We start from the raw sequence: 20135 nt of genomic DNA on the forward strand, positions 1-20135 counted from the left end.
ACCGATAAATCATGAAATCTTATCTGTGCAATGTACCTTTTGAAGTAGTACACGAAGGGTGTGGTTTTCCAGGATGTTGGAGAGCTGGAAAGAGAGAGAAATCCAATGCTACTATAGTGCAGTATAGATTGATCACCTATGCTGTGCAATTAAAGTCTGCTCCATATACTGCACTATCACGTGTCTCGTGTTTACTCAAAACGTGTGGTCGTGAACCATGGAAGCTTCAAGATCGACTAACAGTTGACTCAACAAATGTGCAACAGCGTTTTGGCCTGGCTGCTGAATATTGGCTTCGACTTTGCAGGCAAAATGCAATCTGATGGTTTAAACTGTTGATGATCGAATGTATGTTTCACTGAAGTGAGAGTTTCACAAGCAGTTGTGCAAGGCATGGATCATATCGACAAAGCAGAACTGACCACGTGTCGAAGAACTGTTAGGAGAATAGTTCTCTCTAAATGGTGCAGCACTTTTAAATGGTTGGTGCAGCAGGTACGCAACATGGGAAGCAATGCATTGGAGTTGACTGCACAGCCTTCAAAAATTCCCCTCCCTGCTTTGCAGAATGCAACTGAAAGTAAGTGAGGAAAATAAGGAGGTCACATATTACTTGGAAAATATGAATCTAAATGGGGTAGAGGAGCAAAGGGATCTGGGATACAAATACACAAATCACTAAAAGTGGCAACGCAGGTTAATAAGGCCTTGAAAAAGGTTTATTTCCAGAGGGATAGAATTGAAAAGTAGAGAAATTATGCTAAACTTGTATCGAACCTTGGTTAGACCACACTTGGAGTACTGTGTACAGTTCTGGTCGCCATATTATTAAAAAGGATAAGGAGATGTGCAAAAAAGATTTACAAGGATAATACCAGAACTGCGAAGTTATGGGGACTGAAATTGGTCAAGGCCTCCACCCACTCAAATGCCGGCCAAAGTGCTGCCGATGGTCGCCGAGGTACCAGACGGTCCTTTGGGCGGGGTTTCCATCGCCGACATCCCTCGAAGGTTGCGGGCGGCAAATGAACGATGTACGCTGCCAGTCTGGGCGGCAGCAAGCGGGAGGTCTCATTCTCGGCGGCAGAGGCGCTTGCTGTCCAAGTGCCGCCGAGGATGGAGTCGGGCCCACGGAGGGTCGAACAGCTGAAAATAAAAATCATCAGGAAAAAATAAAAAAAACTATTGGAAGACCTTCAGAGGACCCCATCCAGGTGAGTCGCTGTGGGAAAAAAAAATGTTTACTCACCTTTTTTCAGGATCTTCAGACCTACCGTCGGGGAGAGACCAGCCTCCAGCCAGCGGTCCTTCCCCGTTCTGGCGCAGACTCCCGCCCGCATGAATACGGGAGCTCGGAGGGCGGGAGGTCAGTTGCGCCACTCAGCCGTCCGCTGACGTCAGGGGCGGTTCCCGGCGGCTCTGCCTTCCCACCGGTTGTGTACAGAAGAACTCCATGAGTACTGTGAGCTAAACTTAGTGTGATCTTAGTTGTCTTTCATACAACTCCAGAGTGCCTAAACAACATGGCAGCCAACCTTTTATACTGGCCCTGCACATGTGTGCAGGTGACCATTAGGACTCCCAACAGTCATGCCCTCTGGTGGCAAGTATCACATAGTTACATACATAACATCACCCACTCCAAGCCACTTCGAAAGTGGCACTGGGCGGATGTTGCAGAGGAATGTCTGTGGAAGTGGGCGGTGAGTTGAACAATTTCGGCCCCTATATCTATCAGGAAAGGATGAGCAGGCTGGCTCAGGCTGTTTTAAAGCACTTCCCCTTTTGTAAACAACTGAAACGTGACTCCACCTTGCAATAAAAGCCCATACCATAGGAGACATGATGTGTGAAAACAATTTTGTGATAAATATTCACTTTTAAAATAGGAATGTATATGCTACCTGCAGTGGAAGAGACCTAGAGCTGGAAATTTGGTCTGTTACCGCCTCTGTTCACGCCCTGGAGGGGCGGTAATGGCGGCGGTCATCATTTCCAGGCGGGAGGCCAGCTTCCAGCCCCCCGCCGGGACATTCGGTGCTGGTTTTGCAAGAGCACGGAGCATTACCGCCTGAGAGAGGCGAGCCAGTGTGCGACGCCCCTGGTTACGACACCGTTCTTAAATTTGTTTTCTGGGGGGGAAGGAATGTCTACATGAGGTAAGTGTGATTATTTATCATTTTTAAAGTTTTGCAATTTATGCTTATGTGGGGTGAGCAAAGTATTGGGAATGTTTTTGGTGTTTATTTCGCCAATTTCCCCCCCCCCCCCCCCCCAGGGAAGCCTCTCTTAGGCCGCTCCGAGGCCGGCTCTTTAGCTCAGGATTTTCAGTTACTCAGCCGGCCTAGCGCCCTAAGAGTGGTGTGGAACCATTTCCCGGCGCAAAATTTATCATCCCGCCGCCGTTAGCGCCCTAATTAGCCTCCAACCATTTCCACCCCCTAGAGTCTGCACTGCTCAGCAGTTGGCATTGAATCCTGTACTTACCTCAGTGAATAAGACAAAAGGAACCACTCTTCTATCACTCCGACAATTTAACAAGATAGACATAGCTTGAGGACCCTGGTCCCATGAAACCTTAACTTTCCAATCTGTGTTCCTTTTACACGCAATTCAGGAATAGGCTTCAGAATCCTCATACATGTGTCCAACCGTTGCTGTGTGGAAACCATCTGAAGGATCCATCTTGAGCCCAAAATTCTAATTCAACACACAGTAGACATGGGTAAAAGATATGGTGCATCGTTGGGACAAAATGGCAATATCAATGTTAAGGACTGCTGTCTGTATCTGGGATGAACCCTGAAGTAGGTGCATCAGTGCCATGGGTGTTTCTGAGTTTGGTATTTTCAGGGTTGGTACCTGTGGTCACTTTGCAAACCTGCTGCTGGCATGAGTGCCAATTGGCTACTCCACAGCTGTTACTTGTGATGGGTGTTCCTTTATGATATTCACTGATCTGTGAGACCGTTTCAGAGGTTTCAGGATCTCTGTTATTTTATATCTGTAGCCATTCTCTAAGGGGTTTGAAACTGGCCAGTTTGGAGATCAAACACTTCCATAGGGATGATGAGGCATTCATGGGAGATGCTCCAACTGTGTCTGAGATCTCCACTGCAGAGACCCCTGTTGTTCATGTGCTTAATGGCAGAGTACACTTGCTCACTCATCATTTATACGGAAAATGGACACCCCACCCCTGTTATCATCCACACCTCTGCCCACTAACTCCTCACCAATGAGCACCATTGATGCTCCGTGCCTCACCCTGTGCTTCTTTGTTGATGTCACTGGTGGGCACCTGAGTTTAGGGAGGTCTGACAATATCTGGTACAAGGGCCTGCCCTGGGACCTGCAAAGACTGGAGGTTCTGCAGGAGATCTGGGAACAGGCTAAAGAGGAAGCAGGCAATTATGCAACGTTTTTGTTAACCACCCCAGATAATTAAAAGCCTTGGGCCTTTCTGGCTATTGCTATCCAGCTACAGCCTGAGGCCTTGTTGGTGTTGGCCAGGGCTCCTGTTTTCTGCCTGATGTTCAGGCCTAAACCCCAGCCTGGGGGAAGAGCTGTGCCTGGAGTATGCCATGCCTATACAAATGGCCCAGTGTAGGAAAAATATTGGGACTCACAATCCGATGTGTTGAACCCGTGAGGCCTCAATGGCTACCAATCGAAGAAGATTAACCTTAAAATGTTCTTCTTATGGAACTCCAACCAGGCCCTTCAAATCTTTATAATAGAGTTGGGAGTCTGATATGTATGATAGTTGCACATTGTTAACTGAACACTAGATGGCCCCCTGATGGGAGTATGCACGGTGCAGCAATTACACACCAAGGTCTATCCTGTATTGCTTTAATTATTCTTTCACTGGATAGTCTAGAGAGTTTGGAAATGAAAAACAAGCAGCTAGTTATTGCCACACCAATTTGAGTGACGATTTGGACATAATAGACTCTGTCAGTAACTAATTGCCATTCACGGTAACTTGGTGGTATATTTGGGGGCTCTTGTATCCCACAAAAAAAACTGTCCTTATATTGCTATGTTACAGAGTTTGCCATATTTCTAAGGGCTTGTCATTAAATCAGGGTTTTTTTCTGTTGCTGTCAAAAATGATGCATTCCACAACAGATAAACACACGTTATACGGGTTAAATGGTGCGTCACTCACTGAAGAAGCATTAAAGAACTCATATCAGCTCTGCCTTCAGTCTCGCTAAAACCGTAATTCATGAGATTACTGGATTTGTGCTGTAAATATGAGTGGATCTCACCGCAGGCAATTAGGGCTGGTATTTCATATTGTAAGGACCATATTAATGAGGTGATTTACGGTCCTGATCTGAAACTCAACCTTGGATGCCCAGAAAAGGAATAATTGAAACTGTGGAGTCTCATTCTCGCAGGTTGCAAATTATACCTAGACGCTTTTACAATGTAATTTTTTTTCTTACTTTTCCTTTCTTTTTTTCTCTTTCACTTAATCCAATTTTTCCTTCCCGCTCTCTATTTCTCTTTCTGTATCTAATTCACCCTATTTCCTTCTCTGCCCTTTCCTCTGTTTCTGTCTCTATTCTCACATTTCACTGTTTAAGGAGATAGTTTGTTGGTCCTGTTGTTGAGGAGGGCCTAGATGCCTCGCTGACCTCGTATTTCCAGCAAATTAGCAGCTCAAAAATAAGGAGATGAAGGGTGAGGTAAAAATCCAATTCATGGCACTGACTGTGAGATGCCCTGCTCCAGCAAACTCTGGCCCATTATTCCAGCAAGTGTTACAATTCCTGCTGTTTTTTTGGTTCCAGTTAATAAATTGCTAGGCACAGAAATTGCATATTTCAAAGCTATATGTTTTCACAATTTATATACCCATTTGTTAAGTTCAGAGAAAACAGGCATTCCCCTGATTTTGCAGTATGTAGAATTTCAAGTCTCATGTTTTGTTGATGACAGTTACAGATACATTGTCAAAGACACTTGGATTTAAACATCAGGCTGTTAAATTATACATTTTCATAATGTGCAATTGAGTTGTCTCATGTCTCAAACTTATGATTTAATAAAAGATATCAAAATTCCAGTGAACGGAACATTCCATGAGGGCAGGCCTTGAATTATGTTGTTAATGTCTGCCAAGTCTGTCAGCCTTTTTGTCGTAGTTTGAAATGTGCAACTTAGTGCTCAGGTTATAATGCAAGGAGCTTTCGTGGTATTAACCGACCACACTGATGTATTTATGAAGTAACACAGCATAAGGACGTGAGAAATACATGACTGGAATGGTAAGATGCAATTGACTAGTGATTCTGTAGCAGATGGACAAGAACCATGAGATTCTGGTGACTGAAGATACTCCAACAAACACCAAGAGAAATACACAATCCTGGTGCAAGATACTGTCACGAGGAGTTGACTGTTTAATTTTCTGTGGCTATCTCCAAGTCTATTTGCTTGGCAAAAGATGCCAAGCGGTTCACACTTGCTCCATGTGGGCAGAGTTTCTTATTTGAAGAAAAAAAACGGGATTGTTGAATACTGAAATCCGAATCTATCTGAATTAATCTAAATCCAGATTTCTCCAATTTAGATTCAGAATTCCTAAGCTTTTCAAGTTATCAGGTGTCCTGCTCACCTAATGTCGGAACACGATGGGAAAACAGCAGGATCAGAGGGGGTAAGTGACTGGCCTCATTGTTAACTAACCCCCCCCCCTGCCCCCCCGGCCCAGTTTCCACCAAATGGGGGAATTAAAATTGGGCCGACATTTTAAACTAGGTTATTGGCTGTGAAAGGTACTATACGTGCAAATGATTTCTTTTCTTTCTTTCAATTCAAAAGAATATATTTGCAGCACTCCTTTGGCTGTTTTGTTTTATTATGAATTGTGTGTACTGCATTTATAAAAGGACAAACTGACAGAACACAATTGAAGATGAATTTGAAGGGTGCTTGTAATAGTCATCTTTTCATTACTGGGAGGGATGCTTGTGGGGCCCAGCACTCAACCACAAACACAGCTAAAGCATTAGCCAGCCAAATATTAGGTAATATCAACTGAATGGGATCAGAATGTGTGGAAGCTGTGAGAATATTCAGCTGAGACGATAATTACAAGTGCACTGCAAGCCCAATCACTCAGCAAAAACTTAGGTTGTGAAATTCCTGATGCTGAGAGGGCGGAAATCCTGATTTCCATTTGTGGCTGCAGGAATTCAAGGTGAACCCCTGTCACAACAGGCTTCTGTGCTCTTTGCGCGGGTCCTTTAAATTATTCTGCCCACTCTCCACACCACATCAATATGGGTTATGAAGAGAGAAGCCTGCACCAGACATCCTTGGTAGGCCTCTCCGGAACTCGGACCAGCTAAGAGTTGGTGTGAGTCCCGCCAAGAGCCAAAAGAAGTCCCAAACTTTTACCAGGGTAAGGTAATCAATCCCAGAGAGAAGCAATTATCTTCACTTGGACGCCTGCTTGCTCCATTGGAGCAGATGGTGTGAAGAGGGGATTTTCTTCAAACACACACCGGGCCTCCTTTCTACCCTTGGAGCAGCTAGTGGCTCAGAGTAGCACCACTGAAGCATCATGGGAGGCACAATATGCGTGCCCCAGCAGTGCAGATGACCTAGTCCTTTCTATTTGGGACAGGTGCTGCATCTGCTGGTATGGGTAGGTTTGGGGGCAGTACCCAACTGGGGCTGGAGTTTTTAGCGCCTGGTACAGAAGTCCCACCCCCGCCACGGAGTTTCCCTTACCGCCCCTCAAAGGAAGCAGAGAGCAATCTCGCACGCTCCAGTTCCTTTGGGGCGGTAACAGGGGCGCTGAACTCTGATGCGCTTCAATGCCCCTCCCCTTCAATTAAAGGGGAGGGCCGCTGCGCACACTCTGCACAGCCTCTGGTGGCCTCCACTGGGCCACCAGCGCAGCGAGGGACCGGTCGTGCACCCCGGCACCCAAAACCAAGTGCCGGGCTGCACGATAGTGACTCAGACCACACTAGGGCCGCCATCGTTGAGCCGACCCAAAAGTCGGCAGGCAACAAAAGATGGCGGCCCGGGGTGCTGGCGCCCTTCCCTTTAAGGAGCACCTCGAGCACAGATGTCTACCAGCTCTGGGACGTTAAGAGGTTGACACAGGGCGGTGAGTGGTCGTCGCGCATGGCGATGACATCATCTCCGGTTGAGAGGCGGTCCAGGGTGTTAACCACGGGGCTCCCGTGGCAGTTCCTCCACAAACTCCTGGGTAATTCCCCGGGAGACGGTAGCGCCCCCCACCCCCCACCCCACTCCCCGGGCAAAAAGTGTCTTGTGCCCCATTATCGCCCTCCGGAGGCAATTTCGACCCTATGACTTCTATTAATCTCCCCACGACAGGTGGGAAAGTCTCGTAGGAGGGGTTAAAAATTGAATAAAGCCAACCCGCCTCATACACGCCTGTCGTCAGTTTCACGGTGGCAGGTTTCACGGCATGTGACTATCCTATCATGGAGAGGTGGATACTTCATTAGCATATTTAAATCAATGCAAATGGCAGCCTGATTTGAATTTAACAGTTGCTGTACGGGTTTCCCAGGGCTCAGGAAACCCGGCAGTGAAAGAGAAGTGGAAGCTGCTGGCTCAAGAACGTAATTGCCTTTTCCAGCACTTGTGGTCCAGGAGGAGCAGGTGTGGTCCTCGGCCCCTCAAGGAAGCCTTCAGTCTCCCATCTGCTGATCATGGCGTCTCCCTCCGTCCGCCACGATCACAGGCCTACGCTCTCTTTTCCCCCCCCCCACCTCTGCTGCCACAAAGACCTCCTCTCCCTATCCCCCTTAAGTGTTTGGACCATCCCCAAGGGTCCCGGACTGCGGCCTCCCGCCGCATATCGATTTGGCCGGCTGCCAGGTGGGAAATGGAAGAAAAAATTCTAATGAGATCCTGCTGTTCTCCGACCTCGATGTGTTCTCCAGAAGTTTTTGCCCTTCCCCCGCACACTTCCCGCCTCCCTATAACTATCGGGCCTATGTTTTTAGTGTAGTGGTGATTACCCCACTTGAGTGTCAAATGTTGAGATGATCTGTGTTAAGTAATCTCTTACTTATCCACTTGATGATATATATATACAGCTATATATATATATATATATATATGTGTGTGTGCTGTGAGCATGAGGGCACTTATTTTACTATTCCAGTTTTGGTTTAGGATATAATGCATTATACAGTTTGATAGAATAAGATTAACCTTTCCAACCGTACAACTTGAAGGGCATCGCTAATTTTTGTCATTGGTAAAGCTTCTTCAATCACAATTAATAAAAATTCAATTTTCATGATCCTTCTGAATACATGTCACTTTAAAATAATGTTTATTCAATTCGCCGCAGAGTCTATTGTGCTGTTCTGAAGTGCACTTCTTTCATTTCTAGAACCAGGATTGTAAACTTACTTGAAAACCTAGCCACTCTAGTAGATAAAGTGGAATCAAGAGTCACTATTGTATTTAACTTATTTCATTAAGCATGAATTCCAATTAAAAACCTCCTTGAATGTAGCTTTAATTTCCCAGAAACACATCTTTAATAGAAAGACTTGCATTTGTATAGCAGTTCTCACAGCCCTAGGACATCCGAAAGTGGTTTACGGCCAATGAAGTACTTTTTGAAATGTTGTCACTGTTGTAATGTAGGAAATGTGGCAGCCAGTTTGCGCTCAGCAAGCTCCCACAAACAGCAATGTGATTAGTGGTTTTGGTTGAGGGATAAATGTTGACCAGGACATCGGGGATTAATGGTGGAATAAGTTGTCTTCTAAAGCTGCGGTTCACTGTACACAAGTCTGGTATTCAAAATGGTCCACGGGTCGTGACATATACCATAATACCAACACGCACCCAGAGGGACATGCCAAGTGAGGAGCAACAATTCACTCAGGCTTGCTGATATATTATTTCTGGTCAACGGTTAAACATGTAGGCTACAGAACGGGTGCATTCTGCGCTCACCAGGGCAGAAGAGCCAATATTCGCAGACAAGAGTAAGCTGTGCTGATGTAAGGAGAGTTGCACTAATATTTATAAAACAGAGAGTCGGGATAAATAGTTAATTCTCGGGTTGGCAATCAGTAACTAGTGGGGTGCTACAGGGATCAGTGCTGGGACCCCAACTATTTACAATCTATATTAGTGACTTGGATGAAGGGACTGAGTGTAACGTAGCCAAGTTTGCTGATGATACAAAAATGGGAGGGAAAACAATGTGTGAGGAGGACACAAAAAACCTGCAAAAGGACATAAACAGGCTAAGTGAGTGGACAAAAATTTGGCAGATGGAGTATAATGCTGGAAAGTGTGAGGTTGTGCACTTTGTCAGAAAAAAATCGAAGAACAAGTTATTTAAATGGAGAAAAATTGCAAAGTGCTGCAGTACTGTGGGACCTGGGAGTCCTGTTGCATGAAACACAAAAGGTTAGTATGCAGGTACAGCAAGTGATCAGGAAGACCAATGGAACCTTGGCCTTTATTGCAAAGGGGATGGAGTATAAAAGCAGGGAAGTCTTGCTACTGTTATTCTCGGCCACACCTAGAATACTGCGTACAGTTTTGGTTTCCATATTTAAGAAAGGATATATTTACTTTGGAGGCAATTCAGAGAAGGTTCACTAGGTTGATTCTGGAGATGAGGGGATTGACTTATGAGGCAAGGTTGAGTAGGTTGGACCTCTACTCATTGGAATTCAGAAGAATGAGAGGTGATTTTATTGAAACGTATAAGATTATGAGGGGGCTTGACAACGTGGATGCAGAGAGGATGTTTCCACTGATGGGGGAAACTAGAACTAGGGGACATAATCTTAGAATAAAGGGCCACCCATTTAAAACTGAGATGAGGAGGAATTTCTTCTCTCAGAGGGTTGTAAATCTGTGGAATTCGCTGCCTCAGAGAGCGGTGGAAGTTGGGTCATTGAATAAATTTAAGACAAAGAATATACAGTTTCTTAACCGATAAGGGAATAAGGGGTTATGGGGAGGGAAGTGGACCTGAGCCCATGACCGTATCAGCCATGATCGTATTAAATGGCGGAGCAGGCTCGAGGGGCAGTATGGCTTCTCCTGCTCCTATTTCTTATGTTCTTATGTTTTTATGTGTGTGGAAGCAACCAATGCAAAAGTGAAGTACACATAAGGTGTGATATGAGGGTGACAACAGTGAAGCATTTTTGTCTACGATTAGCATTGATGCATTTAAGGGAAAGCTAAATAAACACATGAGTGAGAAAGGAATTGAAGGTTATGCTGATGGAGTTTGATGAAGAGGTGTGAGGAGGCTCGTGTGGAGCATAAATGCCAGCATTGACCAGTTGAGCCGAATGGCCTGTTTCTGTGCTGTACATTCTATGTAAGCATGGTATTGAGTTCTTCAGTTCTATCACTGTATGCTAGCGGTTAAAAACCAGCCTCCAGCACAGAGCTCGTGGCCAGAACTGTCCTCACTGCTGCTCCCACTCAGCTGCCGCAGCTTTGCCGGAGGTGCAGCATAAACTTCCTTTACACGCGTGCTCCTGGTCTCCCCAGCATTTCCAGCAAAGCAGTGGCAGCGGAGCGGGATCGGCCTTGATAAAATTCCCAACCCATGTCTCAGCTTAACCTGATAAAATGACAGAATGGGTCAGTTTGCCTGACACTGGTTTCTGAGGGAGGGGCCCAGCCATTCAATGCTGATAGAAACACCTTGTGGGATTTGTTTAAATATGGGTTTGATTGACAGCTTTTTTGTGGACTGAGCAGGAATTTACAGTGGCTTGGACTGATCACTTTTTTGAAGGTGTTTGTCAACTTATCTTGTGTCAATCGGGAAGTCTGTCAAAAAGGAATAATCAGATCCGATGGCTTCTGTGAATGGTGAGAAAAAGAAAGGAACCATTACACAAGATTACAACTTGTATCTTGGATCAGCGTAGCAGTCACAAGCAATTTATATTTTTGAGTATCCAAGGAACTAGTTGCATTTAATAACTGCAATAAGTTTGTTTTCCAGTTAACTAGAGCATCTAATGTAGTGTTTCTCTGCTGTCTTCTGAAGATACGGAGACAAACCAATAGCTGAATCAACCTGTTCAATCCCCGGACATGCTATGAATTTACCTAGATATTTGGGCAAATGCAAAAGTCTCTTGGAAATGATCATAGAATCATACACAGGATTACACAGGATATACAACATATAAACAGGCCATTCGGCCCAACCAATCCATGCCGGTGTTTATGTTCCACTCTAGCCTCCTCCCGTCTTTCCTCATCTAACTCTATCAGCATAACCCTCTATTCCCTTCTCCCTCATATGCTAGTCCAGCCTCCGCTTAAATGCATCCATATTATTCGCTTTTGTCCACTCCCTGTGGCAGCGAGTTCCACATTCTCACCACTCTCTGGGTAAGGAATTTTCTCCTGAATTCCCTATTTGATTTCTTGGTGACTATCTTATATTGATGGCCTCTAGTTTTGCTCTTCCCCACAAGAGGAAACATTCTCTCTGTATCCACTCTATCAAAACCTTTCATAATCTTAAAGTCGTCTATTAGCTTACTCCTCAGCCTTCTCTGGAGGCCCAGCCTGTTCATCCTTTCCTGATAGGTGCACCCTCACATTTCAGGTATCGTCCTTGTAATTCTTTTTTGTACCCTTCCCAGTGCCTCTATACCCTTATTACAATATGGCGACCAGAACTGTACGTAGTCCTCCAAGTGTGATCTAAGGTTCGAGACAGGCTGAGCATAACTTCTCTACTTTTCAATTCTATCCCTCTAGAAATAAACCCTAGTGCTTGGTTTGCTTCTTTTATGGCCTTTTTAGTTTAGAAGCATAGAAACTTACAGCACAGAAGGAGGCCATTTTGCCGGTGGTGCCTGTGGTGGCTCTTTGAAAGAGCAGTGGTGCTTAGTCCCACATTCTCGTTTTTTGTCCGTGGCCCTGTAAGTTACTCCTCCACAACGACCCGTCCACCTCCCTTTTAAAATAACTGATGGAATCAGCTTGCACCATATTTTCAGGTAGAACGTTCCAGATCCAGACAGCTCGCTGAGTGAAAGAAAATGTCTTCTCATCTCCCCTCTAGATCTTTTGATTTTAAATCTATGACCTTTGGTTATTGACCCATTTGCCAGAGGGAATCGTTTTTCTCTAGCTACTCGATCAAAACCTCTTATTGGGCACCCCGCTGGATTGGAACTGAACTACGGAACCAGTGGGAAGCTGTTTAACCTACGCTGCCTCCAGGCCAGATCCAAGATCACCCAAACCTCTGACGTCGAGCTACAGTACGTGGACGACGCCTGCGTCTGCGCACATTCTGAGGCTGAACTCCAGGAGAGAGTCAATGTATTCACTGAGGCATATGAAAACATGGGCCTTATGCTTAACATCTGTAAGACAAAGGTCCTCCACCAGCCTGTTCCCGCCGCACAACACTGCCCTCCAACCATCAAGATTCACGGCGCGGCCCTCGACAACGTGGACCATTTCCCATATCTCGGGAGTCTCTTATCAGCAAAGGCAGACATTGATGCAGAGATTCAACATTGCCACCAGTGCAGCCTTCGGCCGTCTGAGGAAAAGAGTGTTTGAAGACCTGGCCCTCAAATCTACCACCAAGCTCATGGTCTACAGGGTTGTTGTAATACCCACCCTTCTTTATGGATCTGAGGCATGGACGATGTATAGAAGGCACCTCAAGTCGCTGGAGATATATCACCAACGATGTCTCCGCAAGATCCTGCAGATCCCCTGAGAGGACAGGTGCACCAACATCAGTGCCCTCGACCAGGCTGACATCCCCAGCATTGAAGCACTGACCACACTCGATCAGCTTCGTTGGGCAGGCCACATAGTTCGCATGCCAGATACGAGACTCTCTAAGCAAATGCTTTATGCGGAGCTCCTTCGTGGTAAACGAGCCAAAGGTGGGCAGCGGAAGCATTACAAGGACACTCTCAAAGCCTCCCTGGTAAAGTTCGACATCACCACTGACACCTGGGAGACCCTGGCTGAAGACCACCCGAGGTGGAGAAAGTGCATCCGGGAGGGCGTTGAGCTCTTCGAGTCTCAACGCAAAGAGTGTGAAGAGGTCAAGCGCAGGCAGCGGAAGGAGCGCGCAGCAAATCAGCCCCTCCGACCCCTTCCCTTGACGAATGTCTGTCCCATCTGTGACAGGGTCTGTGGTTCTCATATTGGACTGTTCAGCCACCAGGGAACTCACTTTGGGAGTGGAAGCAAGTCTTCCTCGATTCCGAGAGACTGCCTATGATGATGATGATCATTGGGCTCAATTTTCCCCAATTATTTGTGCCATTTTTTTGGCCTGCACCATTTTTTTGGAGTAAATTAAAATCTCCAAGTTTCCCCAAAGTTTCTGTGCTAACATAATTCACTTAGGTAGGATTTTTTTACCTCATTGGGGGCGTAACCTGTCAATACCGGGCCAATTCTGGCCATTTAAGCAGGTTTGGCCAACTCCAATTTACTCCAATTTTTCTTAGGACGGTGTATGTGACCACTCTGGAAAAACCTTCTGGGCAGTTAACAAAATTGGCGCAGGTAAGAGAATCGGCACAGCAAATCCAGTTATAGGGGTCAAGTTTCGGCCTGAGTTGCTCCTATTTTTTTGGAGCAACAAGTTTAGAATGGAGTATCTTAGAAATTGCAATTCTCGGCATTTAGTTTGCTCCAGTTCTAGTGAGTTAGAACAGTTTCATTTTAGAACAGATTGTTTTTTTCAAAAGGGGGCGTGTCCGGCCACTTACGCCTGTTTTGCAAGTTTAGGCAGCGAAAACTTACTCCAAAGTAACTTAGAATGCTCAGAAAAACCTTGCCTACACTTAGAAATCAGGCGTATGGAACGAAAGATATGGGGGGGGGTTTACAAACATTAAACACTTCAGTTTTACAAATAAAGAGCCATCATCAATAATAAATGATAAATAAATCAATAAATAAACCAATAAATCAATCCAAATAAATTAAAAAATAAAAAATGTAAAAAAAATTAAAAATCACTCAATAAATAAAAAATTATTTCTACTCACCTATTGCAGCACCAGGGAGAAGAGCGGGGGGGGGGGAAAGAGAAGAAGATGGGGGGGGGAAGACGATGATAGGGGGAAGAGAGAAGAAAAGAAGATGGGGGGGGGAGAAGAGAAGAAGATGGGGGGGAGAAGATGATGGGGGGAAGAGAGAAGAGAAGAAGATGGGGGGGAGAGAAGAGAAGAAGATGGGGGGGAAGCGAGAAGAGAAGAAGATGGGGGGGAGAAGATGATGGGGGGGAAGCGAGAAGAGAGGAAGATGGGGGGGGAGAAGATGATGGGGGGGGAAGAGAGAAGAGAGGAAGATGAGGGAGGGAGAGAACACGACAAAGAAGAAGCCGGGCCCCGCCAAGGACTTCTGCTGCCGTCTCTTCGGGCAGAGCCCGCCCCAGCGAGATGCGGGTGGGCGGGCCCCACCGACAACAACGACGACTCTGGCTGCCAGGTGTTCTTCGGGCGGGGCCCGCCCCCAGTGAGAGGCCGGGTGGGCAGGCCCTGCCGCCGAGGTAAGATGCGCATGCCACTCGGCCGAGGATAGGAGCGATGTCCCTTCGGCCCGGGATAGGGTCATTGCCCCGGAGACAGGACGCCGGCAGCTACTGCGCACGCGCGCAGCCTCCACTGTGCATGCGCGCAGCTGCCGGCACTGTTCTCGGTGCAGGGCTGTAGCTCCACCCCCAGCAGCTCCTTCTGTGCAGCGCCGAGGTGGAAATGGGCCTACAGCTATCTGAGAATCACGAGGTAAGTATTCGGCGCTATTTTTGTTCTATAAATTAGACGGGCCTCTCCGATGTGGCCGTTCTACCGGGCGGCCAAAACTTGGCCCTATAATGTTTTTCACAGCTTCAGGATGCCCCAAATAGCTTTATAGCCAATTAAGAACTTTTGAAGTGTAGTCACTGTTGTAATGTGAAAACTTAAATGGACATTAAATGGACCTGGGGCTTCGTTACTGAGCTCAGTGCTTACCTGATGAGCACACTTTCAGCATGAGTTACAGGATAGCAAATGAGGGGGGAAAAGCTCTGACTGAACTTTTATTCCCCGCACACAGGGGCACTGAGGCGATCTTTCACAACCACTCCCTAACCGAGATTGGCTAACTCAGCAAAGACCAGAGATTGAACCTGGGATCTTCCAGATTACTTTGGCTCAACTACTCACTAAGCCACTAAGTGGCTGGAGGAAGGTATATCTGTGGAACTTGCTGACTCTAGCCTAGAAAAATTAATCAAAGATTCATATAGCGCAGAAGGAGTCTATTGGGCCCATCGTGCCTGTGCCAGTTCTTTGAAAAATCTATCCAATTAGTCCAATTCCCCTGCTCTTTCCCCATAGCCCTGCATTTTTTTCCATTTCAAAACATGTATCCAATTCCCTTTAAAAGTTACTATTGATTCTGCCTCCACCCCCTTTCAGGCCGTGCAATCCAGATCATAACTTGCTGCGTAAAAAAAAAATTCTCCTCATTTTCCCCTTGGCTCTTTTGCCAATTATCTTAAATCTGCGAGTGGAAGCAGTTTCTCCCTATCTATTCCATCAAAACACTTCATCATTTTGAACACCTCTAGTAAATCTCTCCTTCACCTTCTCTGCTCTAGATAGAACAGCCCCAGCTTCTCCAGTCTCTCCACATATCTAAAGTCCCTCACCCCTGGTACCATTCTAGTAAATCTCTTCTGCACCCCCTCCAAGGTCATGATATCCTTCCTAACGTGTGGTGCCCAGAATTGTACACAGCACTGTAGCTGAGGCCTAAGCAGTGAACAAACTGCATTTTAAAACTTGTTATGTATTACATTAATAAAATGTGTTTTCAGCTTTGCTTTATCCAGCTCTGAAGACAATTCTATGGAATGGTTTCTTCAATGCTGTCCATTGTCTTCACCAATACTTCATCAAGATTATATGCAGTAAAGGTGGCCACTTTACTTTAAAGGCTTCCTTAGTCACTGTGAAGTCTATTGGTAAAAGCAGACTCTGATGGAGGCACAAGTGCAACTGCATCCTCTGAAGATAAGGCAACAATAGCGCTTCCCATTGTTTGCAGGCCTCATTCACGGCCTGTGGAGCAGGTGCAGTGAATCTCACCAGCAAACGTTCATCTGTGCTTTTTAACGCAATGTTGATGGATCAATCAGTGCAAGGTGTCCACGGACCCACTGCACGTAGCACCGTACCTTGTCATGCATGGCGAAATAAAATGTAGATATCACTGATGGTGCACAAATCATCCCTTGAGAAAATGATATTGTACAAGTACAGACTGTGTAACAAGGGCACAACAACATTTATAATTACTAGCATGGACCCAAAACCTTATGCTGGAGCTGGTTTGATGCCAATTTAAACAAGGCTCTGTTGCTGACAGCTGCGAATTTGCTTCATAAATATGCATACCTTTCAACAGCAGTGAATTTACCCTTGCTGCTGCCTGTACATTGCACTCGCCTGTATTCGCAGCATGCTTTATTTATAAGGACAATAGTGCTGAAAGTGAAACTGAGCTGAAATAACAGCCAATTGAAGACTCATTAGCAGCTGTGCCTTCAAGAATAATCTGTTATCCAACAAATGATGACATTTGAGGAGATCTCCTGTAAAACACTATTTACCATGCTACATGGTTGCACAGAACAGCACATTGCATCCTTGAGTAAAGTATGTAAAACAGTGCATCAGTTGAAGATTAAAATTCAGCCTTCCAATTGGAGATAAGGCGGTGAAATTGTTCTTGGGCAGTAATACATAGTGGGCGATAATAAACTCACCCGACTTTATTCTCCATTAACTTCAAAGGATAAAAAAAATCGGACTGTGGTAAAGAAAGAAAGTCTTGCATTATATAGCGCGGTTCAGGTCCTCAAGTCGCCCCAATGTGCTTTACAGCCAATGAAGTACTTATTTTGAAATGTAGTCATTGTTGTAATGTATGAAATGCAGCAGCCAATTTGTGCTCAGCAAGATCACACAAACAGCAATGTGATAATGACCTGATAATCTGTTTTAGTGATGTTGATTGAGGGATAAATATCAGCCAGAACACTGGGGATAATTTCTCTGCTCTTCTTCGAAATACTGCCACGGGATCTTTTACGTCCACCTGAGAGAGTAGTCGGAGCCTCGATTTAATGGAGTGATTATTTGCAACAGTTTTTTGTGTGTCCTTCTGTGTATGCATACACTGGACTCCACCTCCGACGTGCTACGCATGGGCATGACCATCCTGGACTCCGCCCAACCCTCCGTCCCGCGCATGTGCAAACTCAAGCCCGAAACCGGAAGTGGGGCTGTATCGAGCCCGGAGCTGCTGTCAACCATGTTGCTTTGCTGATTTAGACTTTTGCCTAAAATATCGCAGTGATTATCTACAGGAACATTTTCGTGGCCTTGTGTGGGAGAGACAAAAATCGTAGGTATTGAAAGACTGGGGGCAGAGAGAGAGAGAGAGAGACTGAGAGAGAGAGACTCAGGGGGGGGGGGGGTTGGTGAGAGTGAGAGAGACTGGGGAGGGAGGGAGAGAGAGAGCGCCTGGGGGGGTAGAGAGAGAGACGGGGGAGAGTGAGAGAGACTGGGGGGAGAGTGAGTGACTGGGGAGAGAGAATAAGGAAGAGAGGGAGAGACTGGGGTAAGATAGAGAGACTGATGGGAGAGAAAGGGGACATGGGAGGGAGGATCGTAGGGGAGCGAGAGAGAGGGTACTTGGGGAAGATGGGATCATGTTGGGACGCTTCCAATGTCTCTGACGACTACATGTGCGGGAAGTGCATCCACCTGCAGCATCTGACAGATCGCGTTGCGGCACTGGAGCTGCGGGTGGATTTACTATCCACGATGCTGAGGATGCCGTGAATAGCACATTTAATGAGTTGGTCTTATCGCAGGTAAAGGTTACACAGACAGATAGGGAATGGGTGACCAACAGGAAGAGCAGTGGAAGGAAGGTAGTGCAGGGGTCCCCTGCGGTCATACCCCTGCCAAACAGATACACTGCTTTGTGTACTGTTGAGTGGGATGACTCATCAGGGGAGAGCAGCAGCAGCCAAGTTCATGGCACCAAGGGTGGCTCTGCTGCACAGGAGGGCAGGAAAAAGAGTGGGAGTTCTATAGTGGCAGAGGATTCTATTGTAAGGGGAATAGATAGGCGTTTCTGCGGCCGCAACCAAGACTCCAGGATGGTATGTTGCCTCCCTGGTGCAAGGGTCAAGGATGTCTCGGAGCTGGTGCAGGACATTTTGAAGAGGAAGGGTGAACAGCCAGTTGTCGTAGTGCATATTGGTACCGACGATATAGGTAAAAAATGGGATGAGGTCCGACAAGACGAATTTAGGGAGCTAGGAGCTAAATTTAAAAGTAGGACCTCAAAAGTAATAATCTCAGGATTGCTACCAGTGCCACGTGCTAGTCAGAGTAGGAATCGCAGGATAGCTCAGATGAATATGTGGCTTGAGGAATGGTGCAGAAGGGAGGGATTCAAATTTCTGGGACATTGGAACCGGTTCTGGGGGAGGTGGGACCAGTACAAACCGGACGGTCTGCACCTGGGCAGGACTGGAACCAATGTCCTAGAGGGAGTGTTTGCTAGTGCTGTTGGGGAGGAGTTAAACTAATACGGCAGGGGGATGGGAACCTATGCAGGGAGACAGAGGGAAGTAGAATGCGGGAAGAAGCAAAAGATAGAAAGAAAAGTAAAAGTGGAGGGCAGAGAAACCCAAGGCAAAAAGTAAAAAGAGCCACATTACAGCAAAATTCTAAAGGGGCAAAGTGTGTTAAAAAGACAAGCCTGAAGGCTCTGTGCCTCAATGCGAGGAATATTCGGAATAAGGTGGATGAATTAACTGCGCAGATAGCAGTTAACGGATATGATGTAATTGGCATCACGGAGACACTTTTTAAAAAAGGAGGGAGAGAGAAAACAGGGAATTATAGACCGGTCAGCCTGACCTCAGTAGTGGGTAAAGTGATGGAATCAATTATTAAGGATGTCATAGCAGTGCATCTGGAAAATGGTGACATGATAGGTCCAAGTCAGCATGGATTTGTGAAAGGGAAATCATGCTTGACAAATCTTCTGGAATTTTTTGAGGATGTTTCCAGTAAAGTGGACAAGGGAGAACCAGTTGATGTGGTATATTTGGACTTTCAGAAGGCTTTCGACAAGGTCCCACACAAGAGATTAATGTGCAAAGTTAAAGCACATGGGATTGGGGGTAGTGTGCTGACGTGGATTGAGAACTGGTTGTCAGACAGGAAGCAAAGAGTAGGAGTAAACGGGTACTTTTCAGAATGGCAGGCAGTGACTAGTGGGGTACCGCAAGGTTCTGTGCTGGGGCCCCAGCTGTTTACATTGTACATTAATGATTTAGACGAGGGGATTAAATGCAGTATCTCCAAATTTGCGGATGATACTAAGTTGGGTGGCAGTGTGAGCTGCGAGGAGGATGCTATTAGGCTGCAGAGTGACTTGGATAGGTTAGGTGAGTGGGCAAATGCATGGCAGATGAAGTATAATGTGGATAAATGTGAGGTTATCCACTTTGGTGGTAAAAACAGAGAGACAGACTATTATCTGAATGGTGACAGATTAGGAAAAGGGAAGGTGCAACGAGACCTGGGTGTCATGGTACATCAGTCATTGAAGGTTGGCATGCAGGTACAGCAGGCGGTTAAGAAAGCAAATGGCATGTTGGCCTTCATAGCGAGGGGATTTGAATACAGGGGCAGGGAGGTGTTGCTACAGTTGTACAGGGCCTTGGTGAGGCCACACCTGGAGTATTGTGTACAGTTTTGGTCTCCTAACTTGAGGAAGGACATTCTTGCTATTGAGGGAGTGCAGCGAAGGTTCACCAGACTGATTCCCGGGATGGCGGGACTGACCTATCAAGAAAGATTGGATCAATTGGGATTGTATTCACTGGAGTTCAGAAGAATGAGAGGGGACCTCATAGAAACGTTTAAAATTCTGATGGGTTTAGACAGGTTAGATGCAGAAAGAATGTTCCCAATGTTGGGGAAGTCCAGAACCAGGGGTCACAGTCTGAGGATAAGGGGTAAGCCATTTAGGACCGAGATGAGGAGAAACTT

At 46.1% G+C, this 20135-nt stretch overlaps 1 protein-coding gene across 1 annotated transcript in view; it reads left to right on the forward strand.

Annotated features, from left to right (window-relative positions):
- shisa9a (shisa family member 9a) overlaps positions 1–20135 on the forward strand; it is a 389884-nt gene that overhangs the window by 170407 nt on the left and 199342 nt on the right. The window lies entirely within an intron of this gene.

Source organism: Pristiophorus japonicus, chromosome 15, assembly GCF_044704955.1.
Source record: "Pristiophorus japonicus isolate sPriJap1 chromosome 15, sPriJap1.hap1, whole genome shotgun sequence".
Lineage (NCBI taxonomy): Eukaryota > Metazoa > Chordata > Chondrichthyes > Pristiophoridae > Pristiophorus > Pristiophorus japonicus.